This window comes from Schistocerca piceifrons, chromosome 5, assembly GCF_021461385.2.
Source record: "Schistocerca piceifrons isolate TAMUIC-IGC-003096 chromosome 5, iqSchPice1.1, whole genome shotgun sequence".
NCBI classification, from domain to species: domain Eukaryota; kingdom Metazoa; phylum Arthropoda; class Insecta; order Orthoptera; family Acrididae; genus Schistocerca; species Schistocerca piceifrons.
In genome coordinates, this window is record NC_060142.1 from 12,858,984 (window position 1) to 12,874,886 (window position 15,903).

Here is a 15,903-nt window from a genome sequence, read left to right on the forward strand (position 1 = left end):
ATGAAATCCAGACTGGCAATAGCAAGAAAAGCGTTTCCGGAGAAAATTATTAACATCGAATGTCGACTTAAGAGTCTGAACTCCTTCCTGAGGACATTTGTCTGTAATGCAGCCATATATGGAAGTCGAGTATGGATGATAAACAATTTAAACAACAAGAGAACGAAGTTTTTCAAATTTCGTGCTACAGACGAATGCTGAACATTAATTGGGCAGATCAAGTAACCCATGAGGAGGTACTGAAATGAATTACGGAGACAAGAAATATATGGCAAAAGTTAAGTGAAAAGGAATCGGTTGGAAGGACACATTTTGAGACATCAACGGATCCTCAATCTAGTACCGAGGGAAGTATGTACGGTAAAAATTGTAGAGGGAGACCAAGAGTTGAATATAGAAAGCAGATTCAGAAGGGAGTAGGTTGCAGTAGATATTCCAAGATGATGAGGCTTGCACAATACTAAGGACCATGGAGAGCTGCATCAAAACGGCCTTTGGACTAAAGACAACACTAAGAAAAACAGCTAAAGACTAAAGATTTTACGCAATAGAAAAGTAAGGTAAAATTCTTGTTTAAAAATAGCTCTTATTGTTACTGCAGGTCAGCTATAAGCGGAAGCTTATCTTAAATGAAAGAATGTAATCTTCTAAATAGGTTAACACTACACCCTGACTCTTTTTCGAGTCATTCTGTCGCAATATATTGGCACTATCCTAGTATTTAATGGAAACAAACGTTACAGATCATGTGGTGGTCGTGTGTCACCTCACGCTACTGAATGAGGCACATGGGCGCCGAGCAGGTCTACACAAGTACTGTCCTGTCAATTAGTGTTTAATTCTCTACGACATAATGTTTGCCGTTGTTGCGACTGAAGCGAGTCATAGAAAGACGAGGCAGAACAACATACACGCAGACATCAAACTCGCACACCACTCGAAGTGAGAATAAATTTTTGTGCTAAACATGAAACAACGGAAGTGGTGCAATAACTTTATCATTTAAGCCATTAGTCGTACTTGATTTCCCCAACGATTAAATAATGCACTGACTTGGTTAGTAGGGGGACTAAGTATGTGCCAGGCCACACTGCATTGTTGCCAAATTTATTCACGATGGCGGCGATGACGTCATCCAAGATGGTGGCATGTAGACTTGGCAACATCGCATGGCGTCATCCAAGAGGGCGTATTTTGGTGGGAAAATAGGCCAACTGTGCTACGTCCACTAACTTAACCTCAAGAAAAAATGGTGGGAAGTTTGAATTTTGGCGGGAAAATAGCCCAATTGTGCTATGTCCACTAACCTAAGCCTCCAGAAGAAAAAAAATGGCGGGAAGTTTCGATTCCAACAGGATAATGCATGCAAAGACCGTATTTGTCTTTATTATTACTGATTATCATTCATTAACATTCATTATCATTCATTGTTATTTATTATTATTTATATCATGCACGTGTGTATGCAATCCAACTATGTTAGTTCATAACCCTGCAACCAGAGAGCGCCACCATGACGTCATTAAAGATGGTTGATTTTGGTGGGAAGAAAGCCAATTGCGCTACCTCCACTGAACTACCATTACCGTTCTCCTGCACATTCAGTCTTTGCTGAGTTGTCGTTGCCATGTGTTCGATCATAGAGATGGATGTGGGTGATAGAGCAGCCTTCAATAACTGCATTTCATGTTGACATTCGAGGGAGGACTGTAGCCACAGTTCACTTCAGGAGGTGTGGAAGCGTATGATAATGGAAGAGTGTCGGAGCAGTAAGTACAAGAATTCTGTTCAGCAGATTTCGGCAATGCAGAGGGATGGAGCTAGGATGCATAGCGTAACCAGCATATGCTCATGTGCATGCGCAAACTGCAGGTTTATTGTTCAAAAAAATTTCTGGCTTGCAGCCGGTCGTCGTTCAATACTTCGCACGATATTTCAACTGGGCACCTGCCAGTCATCTTCAGGTGAGCCGTCGCAGACTGGCCAAAACGTTTTTTTTTTTTTTTTCATTTATTGAATTTCAATTCCCCCCGAAGGGGGCGGGCTGGCAGCAGCTTAGTACGCCGCTCTTCAGCCGACAGATTTTGTGACAAAGATCAAGAGCACAAATAATAAAAAACAGGCGATAAAATCGGAGACTTAGAGAGTAACAAGGCGAAAAGAAATCGTGGAACTTAAAACAACAACACAGGGATGATGACGCTAATAAAAATACATACGAAGTAGACAGGGAAAACAATAGACAATTAAAAAAACACGGCGACAGTCTGGATTCTGTTCGCAAAGGAAATAAAATTCACACCGAGCGACAGCATGGTTTCTGTTCGCAACACGAGAAAGACAAACAACACTGAATAGTCACTGGAACACTGCACTAAAACGTTGGCAAATGTGACACCACAGTCGAGAGCAGGTGGGGGGAAACTGGACAGAAGATGGGAAAACAAAAAAGGGGGGGAAAGGAGAGTAAAAACGAAGGGGGGGAGCCGGGAAAGGAGCTGAAGTAGGATGAGGACCCATAAGAGGGGTGGGGGCCAAAACGTCCTCCGTTCCGCAATATATAGCGAACCGTAACTATTCTGCGCATGCGTCGAAAACTTGATAGTTGAACCACACTGCCCGCCAGCAGCGCCCTCGCTGGTTGAATAGCGGAACTCAGTCGCCCTCTGCGTTGCTGTTTGCCACGACGTCTACGCACTCTGTCGTCTTCGATTTGAGCAAATCTTGGAGGTGATGGCATTCCATACACTGTCCAGCTGGTAGCCGCTGTCACGGTTTAACAGATTTTCTGCTATTCCACCAGCGAGGGCGCTGCCGGCGGGCAGTGTGGTTCAACTATCAAGTTTTCGACGCATGCGCAGAATAGTTACAGTACGCTATATATTGCGGAACGGAGGACGTTTTCGCCAACATTGCACACACGGAACTCAATGCCCCTATCACTACACAGGATCTCATTGCTACACTCCGCACAAAACGAAACACCGCTCCTGGTCACGATCGTGTCACCTACCGTCACCTTCGTGAAGCTCCTGTCTCTTTCCTCTCCACCCTGGCCGGGCTCTACAATGTAGTCCTGTCCACCGGTTACTACCCCGACCTGTGGAAAACCTCCCGTATCCTCATGTTCCTTAAACCTGGCAAACCGCCGTCCGCCGTCTCCTCCTACCGGCCTATCAGCCTTACCTCGGTCTTCAGCAAGGTCCTGGAATCTATACTCACCCGACGCATCCACCAGCATCTCCGCCAACACCGCCTCCTTCCCGTTACCCAGTGTGGCTCTCGGCCGTCCTTCTCTTCCGACGACCTTCTCCTTCACCTCACTCATCTCCTTTCCGACCAGCTTAATTCCCGTCGCTCCGCGATCTTCCTCTCCCTGGACCTCGAAAGAGCTTATGACCGCGTATGGCATTCCGGTCTCCTCTTCAAGCTCCAAACCTTCGCCCTTCCCATTAACTACGTCCGTCTGATCGGCTCCTCTCCTGCCGTCCTTCGTATGTCACCTTCCATAACACAGATTCCTACACCTTTTTCCCCTCCGCTGGTGTGGCCCAAGGCTCCGTCCTCTCCCCCCTTGTGTACCTTTTGTACACGGCGGACATGCCGCCGCCGTCACCCCCCATCCACCTTCTCCAGTTTGCCGATGACACCGCCTTACTTGCTTTTGCCCCCACCCTGCAGCGCTCCCAACACCTTCTCCAATCCCATCTTGACCGGTTCACCGCTTGGTGCAACCAGTGGTTGCTCAAGGTCAATCCCTCCAAAACCGAGGCGATCATTGTAGGCAAAACCACCCCTTCCTTCCGCCTCCTTGATTTCTGTATCACCATCTATGGCCGTCCTATCGCCCTCACTCCCACCCTTAAGTACCTCGGCGTCACCCTCGACTGTCGCCTCTCCTGGACTCCCCACCTCCGGACAATCCAAGCCAAGGCAAGTTCCCGACTCAGTCTCCTCAAGCTCCTCTCCGGCCGTACGTGGGGTCTGGACCCCTCCACCATTCTCCACACCTATAAATCCCTCATCCGCCCTATCCTTTGTTATGCCCATCCGGCTTGAATCTCCGGCCCCCCTACTTTTTACAAATCCCTCCAAATCCTTGAATGCCATGCTCTCTGCCTCACCTATCGCATCCGTCTCCCCTCCCCTACATGGCTCCTGTACGATCTAATCCCCTTCCCCCACCTCCTCCTTTTCCTTGAAAGGATACGGATCCTGTACACCTCCCGTAAACTCGATCCTCCTCACCCGCTCGTCTCCCCAATCCTCTCCCACCCCCGCCCGCTGCTGCGCCTGTATTCCCACGTCCCACCCGGTCTCCATCTCTCCACCCTCCTTACCCTCTCCCAAGGTGGCTTCCGCCAGCTCCCCCTCCCTGATGATGTCCTCCTCCCCTCCATCTACCCCTCCTACCAACTTTGATCCTCCCTCCCTCTTCCCGTATCTGTTCCTTTGGGCACCCTCCATCCCTCCTCCCCTTCTCACCACTCCTCCCCCAGGCCTCCCCTCCCCTGTCCTTCTACTCCTCCTCCCATCTCCTCAGCCATTGGCATCTCTGTTCTCCCCTCTCCACCCTCTCCACCCCCCTCACCCTTCTTCCCCTCTTGGCAGGTCCCCGGACTCGCACACGCTACGTGGACTTTCGCGCGCCGGAGATCATCGCCATCTGTGTGTGTGACGTCGTTTTGTGTTTTTAGTGTCCGCCGTCCCGCTTCTACGTTCACTTGTGCCGTCGGATTCATCAGTGTTATGTGCGCCGTGTCAACGTGTTTTCAGTGTCGTTTTCGTCGCGTGTGAACGGTTCCGTGTTTTTTGTGTATTTGTGAGCACTATTTTTTGCCCATCACTCTATTCATTTTAAATTCTCCGTTCTTGTACTGTTATTGTCACCACTATGGCTGAAGAGCGGCGTAGCATGCCGCTGCCAGCCTACCTGATTGTTCAGCTGTTAAAATAACAATAAAGTAAAAAAAAGACGTTTTCGCCAGTCTGCGACGGCTCACCTGAAGATGACTGGCAGGTGCCCAGTTGAAATATCGTGCGAAGTATTGAACGACGACCGGCTGCAAGCCCGAAATTTGTTTGAACAGTCAATTCGCCGGGAAAATTTTAAAATTCACTGCAGGCTTATTTACCATCAAACATTCACTCTTTCAAAACGCAAGTTTCAGTTGACGCCAGTTCGCTTCGGCGTAAGCATATTCGTATACAACGTATATACTATTGAAGCCCGTCCTACAGAATGTGTTCAATCGATGAGTTATTGGTGTTCGACCACGATGAGTTTAACAGCAGTGTAGTTTGCAAGCATACAGCCGAGGACTGCCCCCATAACCTCCTACATGCTGAATGGAAACGTGCATTAATCCTGGAACATATGAATAAGAACACAGTCCTCCATTAATGCCTTCCAACGAAATCCTTTTAAAAAAGGCATTACCGATCTCATGGAAACATCTGCTACTGTTGGAACTGTCTGCCTTTCCTAAAGCCCACATATAAGCTCCCAGCCCACAAGAGACGACTGCCTCAGATCCAACAGAGCAACGAACTGATCTAGTTCATGAGTTCTCCGCTAGAGGGCACTTCGATAGGTCATGTGTTCACCTTATTCAACCAATAGCAGCACAGCATCATGATGACATAGTTGGCTTCTATATAAGGAGGACTTAGCAGCTCCTCCATCTCTGTTCCAGTCGGTCAAGATGAAGCGTCAGTCAACACCACAGCAGAATAGGAGGGGGAGCAAGCAGCACCAGAAAAGTAAGTCCTCAAATTATTATTATTATTATTGCTATTATTATTATTTCTCTACCAACATCACATCATTTCTTATGGATATTCATCTTGGTCCTCCAGCAGCTCCGCCCGTGTCGCCAGCATCAGCAGGTCTCAGCATGTCCCGGTCCACACACGTGCAGGCCTCGGACTCGTCCACGCAGGATCCTGTAGCTCAGCTTCTGAGCATGCTGGAGCAGGATAGCCAGGTGTTAATGTCGGTGCCAGAGGCTGCGCTTGACGAGGCTTCAGAATACTGGGCTTCTTCATATGCGCCGTCCACTGATCATAATCTCACAAGGGACATCCCGCCATCAGTGCGAGAACAGCAGGCTAACAGCGCTGGTTTGGATGTCGTGGATGAGAAGATACCGACCGCCGCTTCACCTCAACGTTTACTATTCGCCTCAAGCTATGTGTTGACAGTTAGTGGTTCAAAATGTATCCACGTAGGACTTGAAGTTTCACAATACAGTAGCCTCTCAACTGTGTTAGTGCTGGAAAATGTGCTCAAAAATATTAAAGTGAAATTTTCTGACTACGAGTGGGATGAACTGTGTCGTTTAAACACACAAATCAAGAATCAATGACTACCGAATATTATCCTTCCCACTCCTACCAGGACATATACTGTGGCACTCTAACTGTGAGTATTCTATCAATGTATGATGATGCTACACTAAAAATTAAAAGTGTTGATGGTTATAGTATTTTCATGCATCACCCCGCTGTTGATAACTTGTTCAATTTAGACATGGCTCTAACTAGTACGATAGAGAGACTACATAGATGGTGCCCATATGTTCAGGCAGTGTACACCGACATCATTAACTGGCTTCACACTTGTAGCATTCGCATAGATGATACAGAACATTGTTTTAGTATGTGTATAACACCAGTGCCCAAGTCTTGTGCTATTCCTCGAATAAGTGTTGAAAATGTCGAACTCAAATTTACTGACGGAATACCGAACTATTGTAATTCACCCATAAGATTACGAGATATACGTGCTGAATTTAAACCATACAAGAAGCAGCTATTTTCCAAATACTGTACTTCTGCTGCACCGCTTAAAAAAGAATGCACTGATTTTTGCTCATGCTGATCATATTTGTAAATATTTTAATAAATAAATATGTTATTTTATAATATTAAATTTGTCATTGCGTGTTTTTTATTTGTCAACACAAAATGTCACCTACGTTAATCTATATGAATGCCTTCCCTTTAAATATACCACCTCGACTTCATTCTATTGTGTAGCCGCTGTAGCTCAATTGGTTAGGTGAGTGCGCTATAGTGACTACACACTAACACATATTTTTAATCATATAAAAGCGCATTCCACATCTTGACCTACCACACTAGGTATCATGGCGGGCTGGGTGAAACACCCTCGCCTCAAGGGCTTTGTTGTAGGTGACTGGTCCTATGATGATGACGAAGACCAGAGGACCAACAAGAATGGACCACTCCTTCCCGACAGCATACGAGCTATAATTGTAGGTCCATCCAGCTGTGGTAAGACAAATGTCCTCATGGCTCTATTAACGTACATAGACGGAGCCCGCTTCGAGCACCTTTTCGTCTTCTCCAAGACACTCTTTCAGCCCAAGTACCAGTTACTGAAGAAAATATTAGATGGAGTAGACGGTGTAACGTACAGAGCCTTCAGGGAAAGCGACGACGTCCCCCCACCTGAAGATGTAAAGCCTAACACTGTCTTCATATTTGACGATGTCGCTGTTGAAAAGCAAGATCAAATCCGTAAATATTTCTGCTTTGGCCGTCATATGGGTGTTGATGTATTTTATCTGAGTCAGACGTATTTCAGGATCCCAAAGCAGCTGGTGAGGGACAACGCAAATCTCATTATAGCATTCAAACAAGACAACCTCAATTTAAAGCACATTTAGCATGCTCACGTACGGACCGACATGTCGTACAATGAATTTGTAAAGATATGTGCTGATTGCTGGAACCACTCACAATACGGCTTTCTCGTTATTTATAAAACCCTTAAACTAAATGACGGTAGGTATAGCAGGAACTTCCAAGACTTTCTCCATATATAAACGTACGAAAATACCTTATCCCATCAGTTAACACTTTACCATGGACAAATTCGCACGCATGGCGGACGCTCAGTCTGAGAGATTAGGTGTGCAAAGACAGAGTGCCCGAATGTATACCGATATCAAATTTTAAAATCTTGAGTCCAGACTAGTTAAAGTTGCAAGGGAATTAAAGGACACCCAGAAACTTCTTACCATTAACCAAAACCGGATAGAGAACAGAATTAGTGCAATTGAGGGCGTGATAGAAGCCGAGGCCGTTGTTATTGAAGAAGGTGGCGTAGGAAAAAAGGAGAAGAAGAAGTACAACAAAGCATATATAAAACCACGTGATATTCAGAGCTCTGCTTAGTATCCTTCGAGAAGCCGACAAAGCGTAAAGTCACTCAGGTGCGCAAAGCAGTTCGAGAGAAATTACGTTTACTGAAGTTGGGGCATATAGATCGCGAGCAAACACTAAATGAAATTTTTAAACCTATTACCGAATCTATCACCAAGATGGCTTTGCATAATAATGACCCAATAGCAGAATTCAGCAACCAGTATCCGACCGTTAAGATAGATATAACATTTGGTGTCGGCAGGGCGAGACCGTACATGCTGGGCTCTCAAACTATAACTTTATCCAATAGCACAATACGCATCGGGGATACAGAGTTTAAAAGAACACCTGGCTTAATGAACCTAATCTTCCTAAGGCCATCAAAAAATATTCAACAGATGATCGCAAAGTCTATCGGGAAATACTTAACTTGACTTATCTGTACAAAAATTCCGACGGAACATTGAAAAAGCCTGAAAACTGTAAATACACTACCATTATACAACCTTTACTCAATGAGAAAACTAAAAGTGTTGGTGAGGGTGTAGACTTTCAGCATAAAGGAGTGAGCAATCAAGTCCCACTATATATACACTCCTGGAAATTGAAATAAGAACACCGTGAATTCATTGTCCCAGGAAGGAGAAACTTTATTGACACAATCCTGGGGTCAGATACATCACATGATCACACTGACAGAACCACAGGCACATAGACACAGGCAACAGAGCATGCACAATGTCGGCACTAGTACAGTGTATATCCACCTTTCGCAGCAATGCAGGCTGCTATTCTCCCATGGAGACGATCGTAGAGATGCTGGATGTAGTCCTGTGGAACGGCTTGCCATGCCATTTCCACCTGGCGCCTCAGTTGGACCAGCGTTCGTGCTGGACGTGCAGACCGCGTGAGACGACGCTTCATCCAGTCCCAAACATGCTCAATGGGGGACAGATCCGGAGATCTTGCTGGCCAGGGTAGTTGACTTACACCTTTTAGAGCACGTTGGGTGGCACGGGATACATGCGGACGTGCATTGTCCTGTTGGAACAGCAAGTTCCCTTGCCGGTCTAGGAATGGTAGAACGATGGGTTCGATGACGGTTTGGATGTACCGTGCACTATTCAGTGTCCCCTCGACGATCACCAGTGGTGTACGGCCAGTGTAGGAGATCGCTCCCCACACCATGATGCCGGGTGTTGGCCCTGTGTGCCTCGGTCGTATGCAGTCCTGATTGTGGCGCTCACCTGCACGGCGCCAAACACGCATACGACCATCATTGGCACCAAGGCAGAAGCGACTCTCATCGCTGAAGACGACACGTCTCCATTCGTCCCTCCATTCACGCCTGTCGCGACACCACTGGAGGCGGGCTGCACGATGTTGGGGCGTGAGCGGAAGACGGCCTAACGGTGTGCGGGACCGTAGCCCAGCTTCATGGAGACGGTTGCGAATGGTCGTCGCCGATACCCCAGGAGCAACAGTGTCCCTAATTGGCTGGGAAGTGGCGGTGCGGTCCCCTACGGCACTGCGTAGGATCCTACGGTCTTGGCGTGCATCCGTGCGTCGCTGCGGTCCGGTCCCAGGTCGACGGCCACGTGCACCTTCCGCCGACCACTGGCGACAACATCGATGTACTGTGGAGACCTCACGCCCCACGTGTTGAGCAATTCGGCGGTACGTCCACCCGGCTCCCGCGTGCCCACTATACGCCCTCGCTCAAAGTCCGTCAACTGCACATACGGTTCACGTCCACGCTGTCGCGGCATGCTACCAGTGTTAAAGACTGCGATGGAGCTCCGTATGCCACGGCAAACTGGCTGACACTGACGGCGGCGGTGCACAAATGCTGCGCAGCTAGCGCCATTCGACGGCCAACACCGCGGTTCCTGGTGTGTCCGCTGTGCCGTGCGTGTGATCATTGCTTGTACAGCCCTCTCGCAGTATCCGGAGCAAGTATGGTGGGTCTGACACACCGGTGTCAATGTGTTCTTTTTTCCATTTCCAGGAGTGTATATATATTACCATGACCCAGATGAACTAATAGACAGACTTCGACTGTTGATGGCTTCGGCTACTGCGGGCAATACAGCTCTTTCGAATTAGGTTGTATCCATAATCTCAGAGCTTCGAGAGAGAGGTATCATCGAATAAGTATGGAAACCGTGGTTCGAGAACTGCACAAGCCAGCACGCAAAACATACCCTCGTAGACATGTCATGATCAAAGGGATGGATGACCTCTGGCAAGCTGATCTTGTAGACATGAATCGATATTCACCTCATAATAATGGATTGAAATACATTTTAATGGTTATTGATACATACTCTAAATTCGCCTGGGAATTACTTGTGAAAACGAAAACCGGTAGAGATATTGCTGTGGTGTTTGAGCGCCTGCTGCAGACAGGAACGAATCGATGCCCGACCAATCTTCAAACCGATCACGGCGGGGAGTTTTACAATGACCATTTCAAGACTGTGATGGCGCGGTATGGCATACACCACTACTCCACGTTTACCCACCATAAAGCTAGTATCGTCGAGCGGTTGAACAGAACAATCAAAGCTCAAATGTGGATGCAGTTTAATCTTCACGGTTCATACAAGTGGGTAGATATCCTCCCACAGATAATTGCAAAGTATAATCGAACCAAACATAGTACAATAAAAATGAGACCGATCGATGTACGCGATAATTCACTCATGGACGCAATATATTTAGGGATTAAAATACTCGACCCTCGCAAACAGAGGTTCATTATAGGTGACTTAGTACGTATTTCAAAACACAAGACAGCGTTCGAGAAATCGTACTTACCAAATTGGTCGGCTGAGATATTCACAGTATCCAAAGTGCAGCACGCCACGTCGCCAACCGGATATTAGCAGATAAAGCCAAGCAAATAGGACATATATCTTAAAGGACGGCAAGGGCGAAGAAATTGCAGGATGCTTTTACACGGAGGTATTGCAGAAGAGCTCTGAACCAGATGTATTTCTCATCGGGCGGGTGATAAGACGTCGTGAGAATAGAGCACTGGTTAAATGGCTAGGATTTCCATCATCAGAAAACAGTTGGACCGAAGCTGACATGTTAGTATATAACGGGGAGAGTAGACCTCTATCTCCTCAGTAGCGTACCATGCACGATAGGAGGCACATCATAATAAGAGGTGGAGGTGGTATTCTCGACAAGTTGCCTGTTGAATTGCTCATTCCCGGATAGAACTTCTGCGGGCCTGGAACAAAGCTTCAGAAGCGCCTGGCACGAGGCGGTAAAGGTATTAACCTACTAGACAAAGCCTGCCTTGAGCAAGACCTCGCATACGCAGCAAATAAGGATCTCCCAGCACGCCACGTCGCCAACCGGATATTAGCAGATAAAGCCAAGCAAATAAGGGGAAGAAAAGATCTCGGAATAGGTCAACGCGTTGCTGCATTCGTGGTTGATAAAACCATGCGTGGAAAAATTAAGTTGGGCTTGGGTGTGATGAATTTCAAACGAATTATGAAAGCAGCGCGAACAGCTTTGCGAGCGAAGAAGAACATGAAGAAGAACAACAAACCCGGTTGTTTGAAAAACTGTATTCTCACCTCGATGTCTGCAGCTAAACGTGTGTTCAATGGTGGGAACAAGAAGAAAAAGAATACTGCAATTAAACCACCTAGGGTCCTACCACTACCAAAGACTTCGGGCGGAATTATCCCGTTCCTCGTTCCAGCCCTTGCAGCACTGTCCGCTATAGGTTCACTCACAGGCGGTGCCGCAGCTGTAGCCAAAACGGTCAAAAACGCACAGAATGCACAAACCCAACTAGAGGAAGCCAGAAGACATAATCGCGCTATGGAGGCAGCAGCTATCGGAAAAGGTCTCTACTTGAAACCATACAGGAAAGGACTACGTCTCTTCATAAATAAAAAAACAGTCCGTTAGTTATCCTACCCGACCTAGCGCTCAGGAATAAAGATCTAGTTAAAATTATTAAACAAAAACTTCACATTCGCGGATTCCGCGGCGTCTTTATGTGGAATACATTACCGAAGACCATGTGGTGGACTAATGAGTGCGGAATTGCAAATTTAGATGTTGCTGGGGGTCCAGGGACCCATTGGGTTGCGTATATTAAGAAAAGTCGAAATACAGTTCAGAATTTCGATTCATTCGGCGATTTACAGCCGCCTGAATAATTACAACGTTACTTCACCAGCAAACGACGCGTCTTCTACAATGTCCGGCGATATCAGTACTTTAACACATATCTCTGTCGGCATCTCTGCGCTATGTTCCTCATCACAGCGACGGCGAACCCCCTCTAGAATGCGTCATCGTCAGATCATGTGCGCGATATATAAAACAGCTGTCATTGAACACATGACCATCATTTCATGTTTATATGCAATGTCGTACACTCTGACTTAGAAAGGGCGAGGATCAGTATTACGCGCAAATTACTTTTCGCCGATTGATTTAAGTGCAGGGAACTGGAGTATTGCACTGATTGGTCTAGAGACGTATAACAGCATTCCAAATATTACACAGAGCAACAATAAACTACATCTTGAAATTGACGGCCGGCAGGAGATTCTACAAATACAACCTGGTGCCTACGATATTGGTGATTTAGACGAACTCTCAAAACAGTCAGAAAAAGGTATTGAACTACGGGCAAACATTAATACCGTTAAACCTGAAATACGGACAGAGAGTGCTACGATCGACTTTACACAGAGACATTCAATTCGTCCACTGCTAGGTTTTGCGAAGGATCGTGTTTTGGTGAAGGACGGAAGTAAATTTTACCCATCAGATCATGCTGTAGATATACTCCCAGTGAGTACAATCCACGTCGAGTGTAATATTGCCACAAACTCATACCTGAACGATAAATTGATTCACTCAATTTACGGATTCTTTCCTACTGTCGGCACAGGGTATAAAATAGTTCAAGCCCCCACAAACGCTATATATCTCCCGGTGACTGTCCAGACACTGGACTACCTTGAACTGCGTATTGTGGATCAGAATAATCAGCTTGTTAACTTTAGAGGAGAAGAAATCATTGTACGCCTGCATCTAAGGCGAGATGGGAATAAGGTATAAAGCTAGCACACCAGGCTCACAACCCGTTAGTGCAACGCGGAAGGGCAAGGTGATAACACGCCTTAATTACGAATTCCTGATTTCAGCAGGTTTAAAGCCGCAGAATGACGTCGCTCAACGTAACTCAGTCAGTAGAGTATGATGACCGAATTATTCGTCATGAATACCACTCACACAAACCCTACGCTTCAAGCACATTTAACAAAAATGATGAAATTAGGATTGTTACCCAGCATCAGGATGCAATAACACTGCCTTGCAAGAGCTTCCTCTATCTGGACTGCACATTTAAGAAAGCTGACGGGACTGCCGTAGCGCTCTCGAAGCTCACTCGAAATGCCGTAGCATTCCTGTTTCAAGAGATACGCTATGAACTCAACGGAATTGAAATAGACCGAACTAGAAATGTTGACATTACATCAGCCCTTAAGACGTACGTTTCAGCCTCACCCTCTGATTCAAACAGTTTGGAAAATGCTGGGTGGTTCATAGATGCAGCAGATGGGGAGGGTGGACAAAGCCGATTTACCGCGTGCGTGCCACTAAAAATGCTTATGGATTATTTTGAGGATATGCAGCGAATAATTATCAACACTAAACAGGAACTTATTTTGGTGAGAAGTGCAAGTGACGCGAATTCATTCTCTCAAACAGCTGCAGAGAGTGTTCAAATCAAGATTAATAGCATATCATGGAAAATGCCTCACATCACTTTTGTCGACGAGGAGCGCTTGAAGCTCTTAAAAGTTCTGAATGCTGCACCTACCTACCACTAACTTTCCGATCATGGGAGCTTTTTGAATATCCAGTCCTACCTACAGCGTCCACACATACTTGGGCTATCAAAATATCAGTGCAGTTGGAAGCACCTCGATTCATCATACTAACATTTCAAACTCAATGGCGTGCTAATGTATCAAAGGACTCAACTGAATTTAACCACTGCAAGTTAACTAACGCCAGAGTCTACTTGAATTCAGAATACTACTCATATCAGAATGTACATCTACAGTGCGACGGCAATGTATACAGTCTGGCATTTGACATGTATGCGAGATTCCGAGCATCTTACTACGAAGGTGTTGAAAATGAAGGATGCCTACTCAGCCCACAGAGTTTCAAGAAGCTAGCGCCAATAATCGTGATTGACTGTTCAAAACAGAATGAGATAATTAAATCAGGACCTATAGATGTACGGATTGAATTTGAATCTTCAGCAAACTTCCCTGGTCAAACTTCGGCATATGCTCTCGTTTTGCATGATCGTCTCGTTAACTACTGTCCGCTCACTGGTGTAGTGCAACGAGTTGTATAAATTAATACGCACTCTGCTAGCTCTAACGTAGATCACGATGTTACCTGAAGGTGTGAGGATCGTAGCTGACGTTCTAGGATTTTACTATGATGAGTGCAGGCGTTTCATAATTAAAGACTGTGCATTAATAGCATTCACGCAAAGTGATGGAGTAATAGGAACATTTGTATCAAGAGTTGAATCGCCGAAACCATTTAAAGACGTCAAGTGCAATAAGACAGTCAGAAGCGCGATGTGGCTAACGAGATTCTATCATGGGATTAAGTGGGACGCCCCTGGCATCTCTTACAAAAATTTGCTGCAATTGCTGAGAGTATTTGATCACAAGGAGACAGTAATCTACGTTAAAGGCGATGAGAACAGTAGCTGGCTGCGTCGAATCTTCAAATATGCGGCTATCCAGAACCTGGAATACTACGATTGTCCACCTATCCATCAACTTAGACAGCGAACGTGTAAAGAAGAAAAAAATAGTTTTGTGTCAGTAGCTGAAAATGTAAAATTGCTTTTAAAATGACTCACAAATAAAAAAATAATTTTTTTCTCCATAAGAATTCTTGTTGTTTTCTTTCTGTCAAAAATGGCTCTGAGCACTATGGGACTTAACATCTATGGTCATCAGTCCCCTAGAACTTAGAACTACTTAAACCTAACTAACCTAAGGACAGCACACAACACCCAGCCATCACGAGGCAGAGAAAATCCCTGACCCCGCCGGGAATCGAACCCGGGAACCCGGGCGTGGGAAGCGAGAACGCTACCACACGACCACGAGATGCGGGCTTTTCTTTCTGTCACACCTACTTCCATAGAAGTAAGTTTATTGGTGATACTGTTCGTGAAGCGCATTGCACTGGAGCTGTCTGAGACAGTTTACCTGCTGCCACCTCGCCGGCGCGGCGATGAGTCAACCGTTGAAAGTGACAGCACCTGAAAGAGAGAGTGGCGGGGTCGCCTTCGCCAGATGCCCGCCGTTTAAAGTGACAGGACCACAAAGAGAGTGGCGGGGTCTGTTTGTGAGCGGCGAACCAAGTCCAGTACGCATCATTCAGATTTCATCTCTGTCTTTAAATCAGTAAAAATCTTATAGGTCTCTCTCTGTGCCAGTGCAACGTATATGGATCATGATTGAGGGTCAAATAATAACAAACTCGGGGCATTTTTTTACAATAAAATAATTGAATTTATTATTCAATTCAGATTTTGTTTGTGACATATCAGTTTACAGTAAAATGATTCACTTTTTTTCACATTATGTAAGTTTACATTATTTGTCTTCAAGTAAAAATATGAAAGTATTGATCTTTGCA